Genomic DNA, 20,068 nt, shown 5'->3' with positions numbered 1-20,068 from the left:
TCATTTCACAGATTCAACGTGTTGTATATAAGTTATTAGGACGTAAAATTGACTGTAATTTATACGAAAAACCCTTTTATGCATTGCAAGACCTGTAACGTCCAAATATTCATCACAAACTTATAGTTGTATCGACATAAACAAACAAACAAAAAAAAAAGTGTGGAGCACGAAACCACTTTACACAAAAGTCAAAAGAGGTCATTGAAGACATAATAACTAGTCGAGCGGTTTGTGTCACTAGTCTATCAATCAGAAGTTTCTGTGTTCAAACCCTGTAGAAAATATTCGTTTTTTTTTCTGAAAAGTGTGCTCCTATTTTCATCAGAGAACTGAGAACATTTCTTTGAATAAATCTTTGGAAACTACTTTTCTCTCAAATTCGATTAGAAGCGAACATTATATGAATTGAAAATCTAACATCCACAGCTGAGAAAAAAATATTAAGTATGTTCAATATGTCATTATTATCCTTTGATTTGTAGTGAAAAACTAATTATAAGCATTGACAATTTCAGAAGATTCTCCCCCGGTAATGGTCAAGATATGAATGAGAAACTGATAAAAAAATTATTAGTCCATTTGAGCATGATCGAAGATAACTTATGTCCATGAAGGGGAAATTTATGTCGACAGGGTCTCAAATTCTCCGACGGGTCATGACCTGAAATTATCATTGTTTGAAAGGTTTCCTTAACAAATAGAATATTATATTTATTTCTCGTTCTACGTTTTGAAATGGAAAAATCATAATTTTAAATAGAATTATAATACGATAAGCATAAAGATTTATACAACTAATGAAGTAAATATCCTTGTGTAAGTTATCGATTTCTATTCGGATTAAAACTCGAATACTCGTTTGCATCACACTTTAAAGTAATTCCTCTCTCTATATATATTTCCTACTGGAAAGCATATTTAACTCCAATTACTTAGTCAATATTTTTAATAATATATTTTTATTGTAATACTCTTACTATTCAATGTTGTATGCACTTAATTTCTCAAAGCAAAACCTCACAAATGTATAATTGACTAGTAAATATTATCAAATAAATTATCATTTAGTTTAGGTAAATATTGCATCGCCTGATTTGAAACTTCGTATTTTAAATAATAATAATAATAATAATAATAATAATAATAATAATAATAATAATAATAATAATAATAATAGTAGTAGTAGTAGTAGTAGTAGTAATAAAATCATAGCCATATCTTTATCAGAATTTCAGGCTTAGTCAATAAATGAATTCAACATAGTCTCTATTCGAAGCTCTATTTAATCGAATCAGATAGAAATACGAAGAGGAACTTCGAGAACAGGTAAAAAAAAATGTCACTTTGGTGGGTTTGGAAGTAACTTTTAAGAGTTTTTTTTTTTTTTTTTTTTTTTTTTTTTTACAAATTACAGACAAATACCTTGAACACTTTTTTCTTTTCTTTAAGTTAACTGATTCACCGAACGTATCTGACATATGAGTAACTTGTCTCTATTTTCTACTCGGTTATACACTCTTTTCCATTAACCTTGAACGACAAGAACACGAACACAAAAACATCCACATAGGTATGACAGTTAAAATTCCTAACTTCCCCCACGGGGAATCGAACCCGGGACCACATACACCTAAGGCACACGTGCTAGCCTCTAGACCAGCGGGAAGAGCAAATGAAAAGTATTTTGTAGTGTCTGAAGTTTATAGCTATTTCACCCTGTTGTAGTAGGCCTATGTCTATTGATTTTTTAATGTTTACCGTATTCGTTACTTTGAGGAATGATATATATTATTGATATAGGCTTTATTACATATTCGGCCATAAATATTATATAAATTATCAGAATTATTCATGATCTTTCATGGAAATTCACTGGTGCATGCGCAGTAGAAACAGAAGAACACAACTTTCTGATGTTGGTCAGAACACAAACTTCTAACAGGATGTCTGAATTCCTTGGTGGAAAGCAGTAGTTCCCAACCTAGGGACCCGCAGCTTCCTCCTGAGTAAGCATGAAGAGCGAGTAAGGTGGCGAAAGCTACTGGCATAAAAGAATTGTGCAATAAATAAATAAAGCACTACTTATTATGACTTTCAAATTCAGCTTGACAATTTTATAATTGCCGTTTTACAAAAACATATTGCACTAGGAGGGTATGCAAAAGTCTTGCTGGAAATAAATATAAATTCCTGGGATTATTATTATTATTATTATTATTATTATTATTATTATTATTATTATTATTATTATTGGTCTCCTACTTCTTGGCCAAGATGTGAAATATTCACTACCTTCTTCATACCGCTAAATCAATTTCTTCACTGTTTTCCCGTCACAGCTCATACCCCTAGCTATCTGAATGGCAATTTGTCTAATTGTTGCTCGACCTATGATTTTCCCTCGCATAGTAACAGATAGTTTTCTACAGCTTTTAGAGCGAGGTATTTTGACAACCTGTAGAAATTTGCATTGTTATTCGTATTAGCAATGACAGTAAAGTGGATATTTCTGTTCCTACTGTGGATAATCAGTATCATTATATCAGAAGTATTCCGCCATTACCAGCGGGTCACTTACCGCAGCTGAGAAGCTGCCATGCTCCACGATCTTCTGTTAACCTCTCCATCTTCTGTTTTGATATCGCCAATAGCCTAATTCTGTTTCTATATAGTCTAATTCGTCCTCTCCCTCTCTTCCCTGCCACCATACCCTCTAGCACATCCGTCATGATACAGTTTCTTCTTAACAGTTTCTACAGTTTCGTCCATGTTTATGTCCTATAAATACAGTAAAATACAGTAAACGAAGCCTTTTATGAGTCTTTTTCTTTACAACTCTATTCGTGGTCCCCTCAAAATACTATTTCCTCCATCCTAAAGGCTCTTTTCGCCATTTCTATCCTTGCTTTTATTTCACGTTCGCATGTCATATCAACACTAGTAATAGTACTCAGATATCGAAAACTAATCACTTGTTGTTTTTTCCCGCTCCTACTTCTATATTTCACACCGATCGCTTCGTTTCAATTACCATGGATTTTGTCTTTCTAACATTTATTTTCATCCCATATTCTTCACAAGCCTTTCTCAAGTTTTCTACATCTTATTAATTTTCTTTTTAGATTCTGCAACAACAACCATATCAACCCCAAACCGTATACACCTCACCATTCTATCTTCTACGGAAATTCCATCTTCATTATGTAGACTCGTTTTCGTTATCTCTTCTAAATAGTTATTAAATAAAATATAATCGGCGGAATATATAATCTCTGTTGAACTCATCTTCCAATTACACTGTCTGTCTACTGTGCATGCACCAGTGAATTTCCATGGAAGATCATGAATAATTCTGATAATTTATATAATATTTATGGCCGAATATGTAATAAAGCCTATATCAATAATATATATCATTCCTCAAAGTAACGAATACAGTAAACATTAAAAAATCAATAGACATAGGCCTACTACAACAGGGTGAAATAGCTATAAACTTCAGACACTACAAAATACATTTCATTTGCTCTTCCCGCTGGTCTAGTGGCTAGCACGTGTGCCTCAGGTGTATGTAGTCCCGGGTTCGATTCCCCGTGGGGGCAGGTAGGAATTTTAACTGTCATACCTATGTGGATGTTTTTGTGTTCGTGTTCTTGTCGTTCAAGGTTAATGGAAAAGAGTGTATAACCGAGTAGAAAATAGAGACAAGTTACTCATATGTCAGATACGTTCGGTGAATCAGTTAACTTAAAGAAAAGAAAAAAGTGTTCAAGGTATTTGTCTGTAATTTGTAAAAAAAAAAAAAAAAAAAAAAAACTCTTAAAAGTTACTTCCAAACCCACCAAAGTGACATTTTTTTTTACCTGTTCTCGAAGTTCCTCTTCGTATTTCTATCTGATTCGATTAAATAGAGCTTCGAATAGAGACTATGTTGAATTCATTTATTGACTAAGCCTGAAATTCTGATAAAGATATGGCTATGATTTTATTACTACTACTACTACTACTACTACTACTATTATTATTATTATTATTATTATTATTATTATTATTATTTAAAATACGAAGTTTCAAATCAGGCGATGCAATATTTACGTAAACTAAATGATAATTTATTTGATAATATTTACTAGTCAATTATACATTTGTGAGGTTTTGCTTTGAGAAATTAAGTGCATACAACATTGAATAGTAAGAGTATTACAATAAAAATATATTATTAAAAATATTGATTAAGTAATTGGAGTTAAACATGCTTTCCAGTAGGAAATATATATAGAGAGAGGAATTACTTTAAAGTGTGATGCAAACGAGTATTCGAGTTTTAATCCGAATAGAAATCGATAACTTACACAAGGATATTTACTTCATTAGTTGTATAAATCTTTATGCTTATCGTATTATAATTCTATTTAAAATTATGATTTTTCCATTTCAAAACGTAGAACGAGAAATAAATATAATATTCTATTTGTTAAGGAAACCTTTCAAACAATGATAATTTCAGGTCATGACCCGTCGGAGAATTTGAGACCCTGTCGACATAAATTTCCCCTTCGTGGCCATAAGTTATTTTCGATCATGCTCAAAGTAGACTAATAATGTTTTATCAGTTTTTTTCTCATTCATATCTTGACCATTACCGGGGAGAATCTTCTGAAATCGTCAATGCTTATAATTAGTTTTTAATTACAAATCAAATGATAATAATGACATATTGAACATACTTAATATTTTGTTCTCAGCTGTGGATTTTAGATTAGCAATTCATATAATGTTCGCTTCTAATCGAATTTGAGAGAAAAGTAGTTTCCAAAGATTTATCCAAAGAAATGTTCTCAGTTCTCTGATGAAAATAGGAGCACACTTTTCAGAAAAAAAAACCAATATTTTCTACAGGGTTTGAACACAGAAACTTCTGATTGATAGACTAGTGACACAAACCGCTCGACCAGTTGTTATGTCTTCAATGACCTCTTTTGACTTTTGTGTAAAGTGGTTTCGTGCTCCACACTTTTTTTTTTGTTTTGTTTGTTTGTTTATGTCGATACAACTATAAGTTTGTGGTGAATATTTGGACGTTACAGGTCTTGCAATGCATAAAAGGGTTTTTCGTATAAATTACATTCAATTTTACGTCCTAATAACTTATATACAACAGGTTGAATCTGTGAAATGATTGGGGTTGGAGTGATCGTAAATATTTTCATAGTTAGGAGCCTGGATATGCAAACCCGCTTAGCGTGGGGATTTACTTATGTGAAATTTGGTACAGTCATTCAGCAAAACAATGCCACAGAATCAATGCAATTTTTTCTCAGATCACATATGACATGATTGAGTATATGAGCGTAACACCACACGTATAATTGAATTTCTTAGTGGTTAAGCGGTTAGCGTATGCGCCTTTGTCGTGGGAGACCTGGGCTCGATTCCTGGCGGGAGCTCATGTGCTTCGGATTTCCCGTAAATCAGTATGTTCCGTCTCATATAGTCTCGCTGCTAAAAGGGCCGTTAAACTCAAAATCAACTGAATCACACGTTTAACTGATATTAGGTGAATTGAAAAAATTAGAATATTGTCCTTGCATGTTACTTGAGCCATCGGTTGAATTTCCAATACACTTCTTAATATCAAGGTTCAACTTCCTGCAGAATTTCCAGCAGTAAATCGCAAAGACACTGGCCTGTGGTAGATATGCATTTTACAATGACAGCAATACTTTGTTTAACAACCATTTTAACAACATACCTCAAAACAACAGAGCACTGGCCTGAAACTACTATATCTTGAGTAGTGTCTAATAGGACAGGAAATATTGAAGCTTGAGAGACTTCTTTCGAAATATCTTCTCTGATAAGTGTGTTGATAGCATTCAAAACAAAATTCACCGTGTTTAGTAAAAGTTATGCGACCACTATCCTGCTTACTTCCTCGTATATGATTCTTCTCGGTGACCTTATCTAAATTACTTTTAAGCGGAAGATCAAATTTGCTTAAGAAAGGAATAATATCCAAAAAGTTTCCATGATCTATAGCTGTGTCTTTCAGTTTATAGGTTGCTACATTTCCTCTGTAAATAAGCCTTCTTTTACCAATGAGTTTCTGCACTTTAACAACTCGATACATTACCTGTCTGTTCTTCTCAACCTTATACTGCCGTTGTTTTACCTGTTCATGAGGAAGTAGTTCCTTAACATTATGTTCTCTTTTGTTAGATATGTAAGCACCCACATTGGTCTAATGTATTTTGGAAGACTCGTGTTCTCTTACTCGCTGATAAATGTGTTTAATGTTACGTTTGTCACGTACAGAACCTTTAAGAGAAGTTTGTTCGATCTGGAGAATAATCTGTGAACACGCTGAAAAAAAAAATGCTTGAAGTGGTACGTTTTGTCGCGGATTAAATATCCGAAATGTTTTAATCAGTCCAAGACAGGTTGTAATTTATATAAGTGGTACGTTTTGTCGTGGAATAAGTATCAGAAATGCTTTAATTAATCCATGACAGGTTGTCATTTATGACAGGTCATCAAAAGTGGTACGTTTTGTCGCGAAAATTCAAGTGGTACGTTTTGTCGCTGGTACGTTTTGTCGGGACACCCCTCATTAGGTGCCTTATCACTATTTTAACAATACTACTCTCTCTCTCTCTCTCTCTCACACACACACACACACACAAACATACCCGTTAATTCAAAGTCCGCTGGAAAAGTCTTATGAAATCATCAAAGTGATCTTGTGCTTTGCACAACGGAAATTTAGAATTAGAGGAGATATATAAAATTAATCTTTTAAAGCTAATCCTCATTGCTAAAATCAACTTTCTTCATGAAGCAAGAATCACAATAAAAAAAAGAAAAAAAACCGGAAAATAGAAACAGCTATTAATACGAAAAAAAAAATAAGCTAGAAACATTTTTTTTTTTTTACAAATATTCTCAGAAAAATATGTTCTACAACTCTTGGTTACTGTTTTAGTCTAAAAACTTCAAATTTCTGTTTTAGTTCCGGCTGAAGCAGTCCACTTTATTGCGCTGGCAACGTCGCTGCAACCGGGTTGGTCGACGTGAGAGCAGCGCTGAAGGTCATACGGCAGTTCAAGTGACGCATACTATAGATGAGGTGTTTCTTCTGTAACACAAAGGACAACACTGAACATTTGTACAACTGGACAACATACTGTACAAATAAGGTGAATATGGTAATTGAAAAGTAAATGATTGTAACATAGTGAAACACATAAGCTTGTGTCGGGGAGACGCAGAAAGATTATATATGGGACCGAAGACGGTTAATTTAATGGAAATTTACTGTTCTATTGTCTGATTGAATATATATATATATATATATATATATATATATATATATATATATATATATATACCGCAATAATTGTAATAACAATTATTTTGAAACATTATTGTGCAAATTATGTGGAACTTCCAGATAATTTTTGATTCTTCCAAAATTAATACTTGTTTACATTAAAAGTATACTTTATGATGTAGAAATTACTCATCTAAGCCTTAATTGCACAAAACTCTTCCAATAGAAATAAACATGGTAATATACTGTTAACAATTATTCGAATTAAGTTAAAACATTGTTAATCGGACTCATAATTTACGTTTATTTTAGTGCATTTCAGGGGCGTCATTTCAGACTTTGCTTGAGGGGGGCAAGAGCACCTTCGACATAAGACTTTTACGTTTTGTACTAGTATATTAGTAGACAATTTATTAAAGTGTATATTATATATATATATTCCTCAAACTCTTGGGGGGGGCAATTGCCCCCTCCTGCTCTCCCTAAATGACGCCCCTGGTTACTGGCGGATTAAACCAAACGTCTTGGGGGGGCTCTTTGTTGTGGAGTGGAATATGTTCCCATAAATTACCCCCCCCAAAAAAAAAGAAAGGTAAAGCGGATTCAGTAAAAGAGGGTAAAAGATATAATTGCTACGGAATTTTCACCACAATGCCCCCTCCCCCAAAACGATATTCTGTCTACAGGCCTGGTCGTGGCTATGCTTTACTAAATATTTCGCTAGAAAAATATCAGGTTAAACATTTCTTAGAACGCTCATAATGTTTCTGTATTTTAGTAAAATGAATTAGACCAAAGGACAAAAGAACTTACGACAAGTTACAACGCAAAACGTGCTTTTTGGTGAATACCACCCAAGGCGTGTCTGTGGATATAATATTGTCGCGATCTACGACAATGTTCCTGTGACATTCAAATGTGCTAGTCCTCCTACTTTCTCCATTCCATCATTTCATTCATTGCTCATCAGCACCGTCTTCTTTAGCCTAGCCCGCATAACCATGGGACGTAAAACTCAAAAATTTCATTTTCATTTTTTCCATTCAGCCACTTTTCGCCAAAACGAGATCGCAACCACTTTTTCAGTCGGTACAATGTGGATTAAGATTGTCATGCACTAGCCGTATCGTATGCACAACAGTTTTCGAATAGTCACGCGAAGATCTTCGTCACTGGTGGCCAAGGCTTCCAACGCAGTCCGTGATAGAGTTTTACCTTCCTCTTTAATTCTCTTCCATTTAGAAGTACAGATTGCAAATTCAGAACTAAGGAGGGAAAACAACATTTTTTCTTCAGTTCCGATAGTTTTGTAAAGTCCGATAGTTTTAGAACGCGGAGGTGTTGCTCAGAGTTTTGTCAGTTGCACGTGTTGGCAATAGAATGTTGAGTCCGTATACGTTTAAAGCTTCCGGCGCAAGACGCATTTTGATGTCTTCTACGACCGTCTTTTTGATGTCTTCAACGGAATGTAGACAGTTCTTCAGTAGTAAGATGTGTCATCTGCCCTGAAGTGAGTACGATGTGTTTGTCTTTGAGTGAGATGAGGAGCTCGAATCTGCACGTTGACACTGGCAGCCATTCTGGATATTGCTTCGAAAATTCCCTTGAATTCTTCTTTGCTGTTTGAACGCTTCTTGTTTAATGCTGCGATAGTGTCCTGAATGACATCTGACGCTGCGTTCATGTCTAAATCTGTCTTCTGCAAAAGTCGGTGAAGGAGAGAGTTATCGCGAGAACATCCTGAAGACAACTAATAGTTACGATAAACTCGCTGTCTTGCATGGCAGAAGAAAGTGACCGTGCTTTGGCTGTATCTAACTTGGATCATTTGGAACACACTGTAGAGCCTCACTAATTTTCTTGAAATTTCAAGTGAAATTGTAACACCATGTAGTTCCGTTCAACCCATCTCGTTGCATAAAATGTCTCCAATTGGCCACCATGCGTAAGCTTAAAAGCAGTATTACGTTTTGACGATGGGGTGGAAAACACAATGATCTCTTTCTTTGTTCCCAGACATTTCCTCACGCACTATACTGACGATGACCTGAAGATGGACAAGTTGAGGCTGTGATTGCAATATGAACAGTACAGCGCGTTTGAAGCCTCCTTCTGGATCTCCTGCACTGCCCCGCGACTTGGAGAGGTCATGACGGTGCAAACATCTGTACCAATACCAACGCAGTTTTTCGGGTCGAGTGAGAAGTCTCGTAGCAAAGATAGAGCAATTTTTTCAATTTTCCCTCCAGTCAGTGAGAGTTCGGGTGGTTCTGTGTCTTCGGATTCCGAGCACGAACCAATGTCCTCACGTTTCAGCTCTGCTGATCGAGGATCAATGAAACTGAAGCAGTCTTCTCTTATTTCACCCATGTGTTCGTACCTTAGAATCGAAGACAGCTGAGATGTGTGCGAAACGTCCGTAGTTTCATCAAACATAATAGAATAAAACTGACCCTCCCGCACTCGATTGGCAATATTATAGACGTGATTTCTCATCCACAACCCACAATGAGGGCATTTTGTGTGGTTTTATTGGCAAAAATTGTCCTTTTCGATGCTTTCTTCCAGTGATTCTTCAAGATATCGTTACCACAAGTCATTCTAAATTTGCCCATTTCTCAAAAATTGCCCTCTTTGAACTTAGTTTCTACACCGTCACCATCTGAGGCCCAATTATCCGCACAAGCATCTTCCCTGTGGCCTTGAAAAGCAATGCCTTGCCTTCCAAGGAATATCACATTCTACAACATTAATTTCAGTTTGTCGCGATTTAGGATTACTTGTCTTCTTGACGAGTTGATTTGATTCTCGACTGTTTTCACTGGTTCCCAGTAGTTTTTCAGACCTCAACAGCGTTAATGTACTATTATGCCTTGTTGTGAGTTTCTAAAATACCGTAGAAAGTAGCGAATTTCTTCAAAGGATAAGTCAAAAGAGTTTGGAGAGGCATGTTTATTCGATAGTCCCCAACCAAACCCGTTGCAAAAAATGAGCAATATTTACAAAAAAAAAAAAAAAAGCCCTCTTATGGGAAAGAACTAGCCATGGATAGTTTTCCTGATGTAAAATCGTCCTTCTTCCTGAAATTTATTTGATATTATGACTCGAGTTATCGTTAGCGTAAACGCGGCATGCTGGACAGACAATTTTTTAATAGAATTTAAAGAACTAACCCTCTTTTGAAATAACACAAGAACGATCCCAAACTTTCGTTCGGGTGGCGGTAAGCTACAAGCAACAGTGTGTGTAATTTTAATATATTGGAGGGCTCTTGGGGGGGGGGGGGGCGATCGCCCCCCTTTAATCCGCCCATGCCCCTGGTGCATTTAGCTTAGAACAAATAAACAACAGAACATTTTTTTAATTTTGTAAGTACTGTGTAATTTTAATCTTACATTGTTGTATTGTTGTTGTTGTATTGTTGTATATATTTTAATCGTTACTTGATCAACGAACATTAATTTTTAAATTACATAAAATTGAAGTTGAATACATTAAGCTGCCCTGTAATTTCATCAAACTACGTATTTTAATCTTTCCACGGAAATATCTTGAAAACGGCTTAACACAAATGAACTGAACAAAACTAAAATACGAAAATGGTGCACATCGAATAGTGTTGTCGCGCTGGCTCCCAGGGCCGCCTTTCATGGGGGCCCAGGGCCTAACTTTTAAATGGAAAAAAAAATTTAAATGGAAACATGGGACGAGTGTTACCTCGTTCGATAGATCTCCAAACGCTAAACAGAACAACAAACAACAGAACAAAATATATTCCTGGCAATATGAACGAAAAATAAAATTGTCTGCTTTCATTACTAAATATGCTGTGATAAGATCAGATTTCTCCAATTGTTTGATTGAAGAAGAGAGTCGCTTCTCAGTACCGAGGCTAAATGAGACATGGATCTAGACCCTACAGTTTAAGGCGGAATCCGTACCACCACCGTATGCTTTATAATTCCAGAACTCCCATCAGGAAAGGAACCCGGGATCCCGCGAAACAAATGCGCGTGATCTACCAACTAAACCAGAGAAGTAAAACAAGCACACAAGTACAATATATAAGGAAGAAATAATTAATTATGGGATATTTGAGCCTATAGATCTAGTTTGTTGGCCCGTAGAATGAATGTATTTCGAACCCGAACGTCCCGGGCGTCCAGAGTTTTATCAACCCTAACATGTACAATTTTAAAATTAAATCTTTGCGTTTAAGGTTCCACGATTATGCCTGTTAGGTTAAGGGAGACGATGATTAAAACAAGTGAATGATGATGGAAGGATTGGTGGAATGAGAAAGTGGGAGGAAACGGGAGTGTCCCGAGAAAACTCACAGACACAACGTCGTCCACCACAAACTTACTTGGCCAGGGATCGAACCAGGGACTCCACGTACCAAATGTAAGCGCTCTATCACTGACCCACCGTGCTCCCTATGTACAATTTTATTATTGACTATCAGGTTTTAGGTCAATGCAATATTAACTAGCCACTAGACTAGCGGGAGGATTCAGTTCAATTTCATACCTTAAATGTCTTTACGCCATACGTTCGTGTTTATTCGTCTCTCCCAATGACTTCTGTCAGCTCATACGTACCGCAGTAGTCACGGTCAAGTGGATTACTTGTCTTTCTGTTTACAACCATTCCTATGGTCATATCTTCGTTACTACGTACAGTAGAAGTATGAGGCAAACGGCGTTGTATTTCTCTGCGTATTCCCTTTCATGTTATTCATGTTTTTGTCTATCGTTCAAATAAATAAAAGAAAAGAACTTCGTTCCTGATGCCCTATTTGTCGATATCTTTCCTACCACACCATACATCCATTTGACGAGCCCCATTTGATATTGCTGTTTACCGCAAATCATATATCGCTTGCATTTGTCGTTTCTTCGGTATTTCAGATGGTACTTTTAGATATATCACGCTATATATATACACAAAGAGGCCCATTTTAATCTTTCCACGGAAATATCTCAAAAACGGCTTAACACAAATGAACTGAACAAAACTAAAATACGATATGCCATAAGGCACATCGAATAGTATTGTCGCGCTGGCTCCCAGGGCCGCCTTTCATGGGGGCCCAGGGCCCAACATCGAAATTTTAAATGGAAACATGGTTCGAATGGTACCTCGTTCGATAGATCTTCAAATATTAAACAGCGTTGCGGCAAAAGAATTTTCATATGCCTCACCGTTTTCAAAATGACCGCCAAGACATGGTGCCTGTATCAGATAAAACGTCCAGTACCACTAATATGAAAACGGTTGGAGATAGAATGAACAGAACAAGAAGTAAAACAGGAAAATGGTATGGGGCGCGTCGAATGATAATGTAGCGGTGACCTCCAGGGCCCAACTTTAAATTTTTTAATGGAAACATGTGTCAAGATATACCTTGTTCGTTAGGTTTCCGAACACTAAACTGCGTTGTGGCAAAAGATTTTTCATATGGGTCACCGTTTTCAAAATGGTCGCCAAGATATGGTGCCTGTATCAGATGAAACGTCCAGTACCATTATGAAAATGGTTGGAGATAAATGAACCTAACACTCGTATAGGAAATCACAGAGGATATTTATCATTCCACGACTCCAGAATGATGCAACAGAGGAAAGGATGATTAAACTAAAAGTGGCATAATGCAAAGGAGGAAATCTAATTCTTAGAAAATTATCTCCCCGACTTCCGTCCATTAGTGGGTGAAGCGGGAATGAATGGGACAATCTCAAATGAGAACCCCACTTTTACTTGCAGTAGATATGGTTTGTATGAACCATTTGTGTGTACAATTGACTGGCACTGTAATGAATAAAAATCAGCTGAAATTCGGTTTGAAGGGTAACACTCATTTATATTACAAAGTATGATTTGATGGGGGGGGGGGGGGTGGAGGCGACTGAAATGCGAAGCAAAGGTTGTAATAATACAGTACATTTTTTGGAACTTGCAAACATTTTGCTCGCCTCCTTCGCCCCTGAGAATTTAACGCAATGCGTGCAAGATGTTTGGGAGGCATCTGCATCAGAATGTACCGTTACGTTACTAAGGATCACAACTGAAATTACCGCTGAAAGTTAATCGAAATGTAACTGTCGACAACATCTCAGTGAACCTTATCCTTATCAGTGAACCATATTCTATCTCCTAAATTTCCCTCGCAGGTGGTATTGGATAGGTTGAAAATGGGCATGCATCCTACTTCACACATTGTTACTGAGATTGTCCTTGTCTTTCTATTCCACTAAATGAATATCGGATGGTACTTTCTGTACTGCTACAGCCACTGACTTTTCACATCTTTGCCCACTAATCCGCGATCTGTGCATTAGACAACTGCACGTCATAAAATGAAGTTATGTCACGTCAATTCTCGTTCCTGCACTTTACGCACGAAAACTGTTCTCCAAGCAAAGCCCTCAAATGTTTATCCATCTGAAATATTCACTGTTAAGGAATGAAAATAATTTAAACAGTGTTGTTTGAATTTTTAAAATACAATGCACTAATACTTTGTGCACAAAAACGTTCGTCAGAAACTCCCGTCGAAAAAACGTTTTATCTGATACAGGTCTTGGTGGTTATTTTGAAAATGGTGACCCATACGAACAATGTTTTGCCACAGTGCGATTTAGTTTTTTAAAAAATATATCGAACGAGGTATCACTCGCCCCATGTTTCCGTTTAAAATTTTGAAGTTGGGCCTTGGGCCATCATGAAGAGCGGCCCTGGGGTTCACCCCGAGAATACCATTCGATGTGTCCCATGGCATTTCCTATTTGAGTTTGTGTTCGGTTCATTTATATTCACCCGTTTTCATATTAGCGGTACTGGAAATTTTATCTGATACAGGCACACTGTCTTGGCGGCCATTTTGAAAACGGTAACAAATATTGAAAATCTTTTGCCACGACGCTTTTTAGCTTTTGAAGACCTATCGAGCAAGGTATCATTTGCCTTATATTTCCGTTTAAAATTTTAAAGTTGGGCCCTGTGCTCACATGAAGGTTTTAATGCATCCACCATATAGACTATACCTAGCACCTGGGGGGCGCGGTGGCTGTGGTAGAGCGTTCACCTCCGGTGCTTGGGGTCCCTGGTTCGATCCCAGCTCGCGCCGTGTGGACTTTGTGGTGGACAAACACCGTGTTCGTGGGTTTTCTCGGGGTTCTCCCGTTTCCTCCCATTTTCTTCATTCCACCATTTCACTCATCTCTCATCATCACCGTCTCCTTTAGCCTAACCGGCATAACCGTGGGACGTAAAACTTAAAGATTTCATTTCATTTTTTGTACCTAGCACCGTCAAACTATCATTTACTTCAGTCTCTGCAGAACTCCCTGAATGGTGTTATTTTCGAAAGAGGCATGTGAAAACCAGGTCACTTTTTTTTTTTTTTTTAAGAAACCACATATATTATATAGCTATAGGAATATAGTGTTGCCAGAAATGACAAGTCATCGAACAAAATCACAATAAATATATTTTCAATGTTGATATTAAAAACCCCAATACTTTTAAGCATCCTGATATATATATATATATACGAAAATCCTGAAAAAATATGAGCTTAGGAGCTTTATCCCTCCTTGATGAGATTCTATGTACGATACTGACCAAAATTATCATTCAATTCAAGTGAATTCTCCATTTATCCTTGACGATATATTTTTTTCAGCTGAAATTCCACGAATTCCCCCTCCCACACCATAAAACATACGAAAGAAAATAATTGAGTTGCCTTTTTACATTAGGGCAATTACCGTAAAATATTTTAAAACAAAAATTAACTAGATAGGACGACCTGACGATATGTAGTGATTTAGTGAATAAATAAAAAAAATAATAACTAAACTAGAAATCTGCTGCACCCTGATTCGAAATTGGCAGAAATTATGTTATTTCTACCGAACATTTACTCTCCGTGGAATCCACAAAAAACAAAGTTTCATGTAGGTAAAATACTGTATATACAAAAAACTGAAATACCTTTGACACGTGATTTGTGAGCACGCGATTATTTGTTAGTTCAAGTTTACACAACACGTCTTTCGTGGGTGACCACAGGAAATGAGTATACAGTTTAGGAATGCTCGATTTCCTCACTGGTAAAGTCGTATGTACATGCGCATAGATGTGCTCATCATACGTCTTACTCCGGGGCGCATTAAATATGCAATACGAAATACAATTAAATACTTCAGTTTTACGTCCCAGGATTATGCCGGCTAGGCTAAAGGAGACGGTGATAATGAGAATGAATGAAACGGCGGAATAATGAAAGTGGGACGAAACGAAAGACCTTCGATAAAATTTCACGCACATGGCCTTTGTCCACCACAAAACCCACTTGATACAAGCTGAGATGAAACCAGGGATTGCAAGCACCACAAGTGAATGCTCTACCACTGATACACCACGGTCCCCAAATATGCACTATGACTCCCCAATATTTTATTTCAGTGTTCTGCTCTAAGGCAAGTTCTACCCCACTTACCTAACTATTAAGTGAAGCCAGTACGCAGTAGAGCAGAGGTAAAGCCAGTTACCTTTTCCTATGATTACAAAATTTTATGAAACAGTGGAAATTAAGGAACTGGACTTAAAAGATCAAAAATCACGTTTAGAGTACTACACATAATGGATTGAGGACCTTTCCCTTCATTACCTAGATACTCATTTGCACACGCCAATTAATATTCCTCCGATATAAGGACCTTTTTGATTACCTACCTTGTCAAGAAGCAAGACGATCGTTGACAAAAGTAATGATTCTTATTGAAAAGATAAATTCACCGTTATACTTTTAACTTAATCATCATATACATTACAAACTTACCCTTGGCAATATCAGCAAACAATTATATCTTTTAGAAAAATTATAGTAGATTCTTAATACACACGTACACTCGTCTATCTTTTTCACATTAGTTTAGAATTATTGTCTACTTTAGTAGTTCCATCAAACGTTATAACTTTTATCCTCGACAAAAACTTGAAACAACCAGCTACGAAGAAATTTGTTTTGCAACGTAAGGCACTCGTGAGTATCATGGGTAAATTCCATGAATGTTTTCGCGCGTGCTTAGTTGCCAAGTTGCATAGAAGACACACACACACACATATACACACATTACATCTATATTAAATGTGTGGGGGGGGGGGAAAAAGTTCTCAAATAAGCCTTTTAAACGAACTAAGTTTGTAGTAGAGCCCTTATTTCGGCTCTATGAATTTTCACTAACAATAAAATAAATAAATAAAACTAAAAGTAATCCGTTGCGTGTTGCTTCTCAGAAGGCCATGTATTCTTTGGCACGTATATATTCATGTTGTAACAACATACAAATACGGGTATAGTTCAGGAACAAACAAACAAAAACCTTCTTATGTTTCCTTACAGAAAAAAAAAGAAAATGTTTGTAACAGACTGCTCACTGAGAATGAAAGACTGATTCATTACTTAGAGGTACCTAGTTATATTTAGTACATTCAAAACAAAGAAACAGCTAGCTAAGGATTATTTTATACGTACAACTTACCTCATGTATTACCACACCACCTTTTATAGTGTATATACATGTACAAATACTCCTGGCAAAAAAGACTGGCAATATGTACGAAACCACTAAAAATCTCAGAAAGCCACCATGCTTCAAAACGAGTACTCGATGATAGTCTGTGAATACAAACGTCAACAGATGGCAGCAGTGGACACCATATACTGTACATAGTAAGTGGAAGTTATATGATTAATAACACAGCAGCCATTTTGGGGTCTATCTGAGAATTGTTTCGGATACCTTCATGGACTGATCGTCTGTTTCAACTTTCCCCATCAGGCATTCCATTCTTGATTAGAGAATGGATTGGCTTTACTCATACATTTTCTATTTATTCTGCCCGAGACGTGCTGACAAGACAGCGATGACGAAGTTCTTGCACTCGAGCTGTTTGCACGTCATGCAAAATGTCTATCGGGGAATAAATACAGCGCATTCGTCTCATCTTAATCTACCTTTAGTAAGTAACTCTAAAAACTTTCTTGACCTCTCCGATAGATACAACCTTTATAGACACTATTGTGTTGGGTGCGAACGAATGCGTGCTACATTGAAACTTAGAACTATGTTGGTGGTAGTTCACTGCCAGAAGGACCATCCTTGCCGAATTGGTCTAAATGGAGTAGCTAAACAAATAGGGCCTTATGCAGAGTCGTTGTGACGCGTGATTAGTGCCATACAAGAGTTTGACTAACGTATGTTTCCTGAAGTAGTCAGGCCTTTAGTATGACGCCAATCGTTAGTCAAAACGACTCTACATAAGGCCCATAGTGTCTTGGGAGAAGATAGTAGATTTTTCAATCCTGGAACTAGGCGGAAATCATGACTGACAATTTTCAAGTTAGCCCAGGCACGGTAAGGTTGACTTAATGTCTGGGACACAGCGGTGCGGAAAGCAGCATGAAACTGCTGTACTAATTCATTAGTTTGCCGAAAGAAGAAAGAAAACATGTACAATGATCTGTCGCAAGTCGAAGTACAATTCTGGAGGTAAACTATTGCCCTATGCGCATCTCCAAGAGAGGGATGAATAGAGAAAGACGTAACGAGGACGTAACAATGTGGGAGAGACCACTCAAGGAAAGAGGCAAACAAGAACAAAAGGATTAAGGTGGAAAAATAAAACGCTAGAGAGACAACAATACCACACTAAAGGAATGAAAATTAGAAAATCTTAAAAATAAAAATAAAAAAGGAAAGAAACAAAGAAAGCAGATTTGATAGGAATTTGTGAAGTTACGCAGGAAGGTAATAGGAGTTGAAAAGAGAAAGATATAGAATAATTTACTTAGGTAATGAGAAGTGTCGTAAAGATGGTGTGGGGATAATTATGGATAAGAGCCTGAAAGAGAAGGTAGATAGAGTAGAATTTGTACAAGATAGGATAACGATGTTAAAACTTAAAGGAAAACAAAAGCATCTATTAGTGATATAGAGACAGGCAGATATTGTGCAGACAACTGAAGAAGTACACGAAAATCAGGAAATAATAAAAATCACAGACATACATACGATGCATGACTGTGGTGGGAAATTTTAATACAACTGTGGAAAAAAGATAGCAAGGTAGTGTCGGAGGCAAATATAGTTTAGGCAAAAGAAAAAAACAGAAGAGCAGAGTGACTGGTCAATTTCTAGGAACACTGGAGACGGAATCCATTGGTAACTGGAAACACTTCCTTCAATCAGCACAAGAGAAGAGAGACAGAATTCCGCACTAGATACATTAAGATGAATGGTTGTTGGTTGGATTGCAGCTTAGTGTCCTTTTCAGTATCGAGGCTATATGAGACATGGATCTACAATATAACGTGGAATCCGAACCACATAAGCTCCCAACAGGAATGAAACCCGCGTCTCCCGCATCGAAGGCGCGTACGCTAACCATATAGCCGCCATTAGGGAGCTTCCTGAGATAAATTACTATATTATGTTTCATAAACAGCTTAAGAAAGAAAATATTTTTCCAGGGATCGACATTGTCCCTGATCATGATCTTGTGTTGGCTGAAGTGGATTCCTCTTGAATTAGCAATATTTCGATGGATTTGACACATTTTTCCATTCTTCCCTATCCTGATTCAGACTTTGGTTTCGTTAAGTTTTTCCTCCCTGCTTTTATTATTTAGTCCGCATATTTCAATCGGGGCTGTCCTTCTCCCATTCCTTCCATAACCAATAGCGAAGTTTTTCCATGTCTTATAAAGTGTCTATTCATTCTCTCTCTTCCTTCCGACACAGCCTTCACTACACTCTTTCTTCCTTTCTCCTGCCATTTTCAATACACTCTCATTTGATATCTTATTCATCTATCTAAATTTGAACATTCTTTTGTAGGACCATAGCTCAAAAGTTTCCATTCTCCGTTTTCTTCTCTTAAGAGTCCATGCCTTACATCCACACAGTAGCACACTCCATACTCCTTTTCGTAAGCCTTTTCTTCAGTTTAATGTCGAGATTTTCCGTCAGATTTTTTTTCTCTCTTGAAATGTCTTCTTTGCCTCAGCTATTTTGGATTTTACACCTTGCTTGCACTTATTATCACTTGTTATTTTACTCTCTAAGTAAAAGAGAATTCTTGTACTTCTACCGCTAGGTGATCTGTCTTGATTCTTATTTTATTTGCTTTCTTTCTTCTACATTTCAGAATTTTTGTTTTCATCTTGTTAATCCTCGTGTTGAATTTGCTGCTAAGCATCTCTTGCATTCCATTTACAATTGATTCTAATTGTTTCTCATTGTCCTGCATCGTCCATAAATTTAAGCGTGTGTTGTTTCTGTCCGTGACAGTTATTCCTAGGCTGTGGATATTCTTCATTTCTTTTATTGTTCCTCCAATGTACAGATTGAACAAAATTGGTGACAGTAAGCATTCTTGTCTATCTCTCTTAAAATGTTGCTTCTTCTTCTTCTTCTCCTCCTCCTACTTCAACTGTTGCCTTCTGTTCTTTGTACAAATTAACCTTTATTCCTCGTTCCTTATAGTTTATTCCTAATTCTTCCAAAATCTTGAACGTTTTGTTCCATTTTACATTACCAAACACTTTCTTCGAAGTTCACAAATGCTACGTAAGTTCATTTCCTAACTTAAATTCTTGCTTCTATCAGTCCTCTTAACGTAAGTATTGCTTCCCACGTTCCAGTATTCTTTCGGGAACAACTGA

At 36.7% G+C, this 20,068-nt stretch overlaps 1 protein-coding gene across 4 annotated transcripts in view; it reads right to left on the bottom strand.

Moving 5' to 3' along the window:
- The window catches only part of LOC145688458 (uncharacterized), a 150,045-nt gene that overhangs the window by 42,535 nt on the left and 87,442 nt on the right, over positions 1 to 20,068 (bottom strand). The window contains exon 1 of one of the 4 annotated variants that reach the window (XM_081762721.1): positions 16,885 to 16,978. The exons of 2 other annotated variants lie outside the window; for them this stretch is intronic. The gene's annotated coding sequence lies outside the window, so the exon portion shown is untranslated. Of the gene's footprint in view, positions 1 to 16,181; positions 16,328 to 16,884; positions 16,979 to 20,068 lie in introns of those variants that run through there. One more of the 4 variants, XM_081762720.1, reaches the window with a different exon arrangement.

Source organism: Thermobia domestica, chromosome 6 (assembly GCF_964235325.1).
Source record: "Thermobia domestica chromosome 6, izTheDome1.hap1.1, whole genome shotgun sequence".
Taxonomy (NCBI): Eukaryota; Metazoa; Arthropoda; class Insecta; order Zygentoma; family Lepismatidae; genus Thermobia; species Thermobia domestica.
This window is presented reverse-complemented; position numbering and strand designations above follow the sequence as displayed.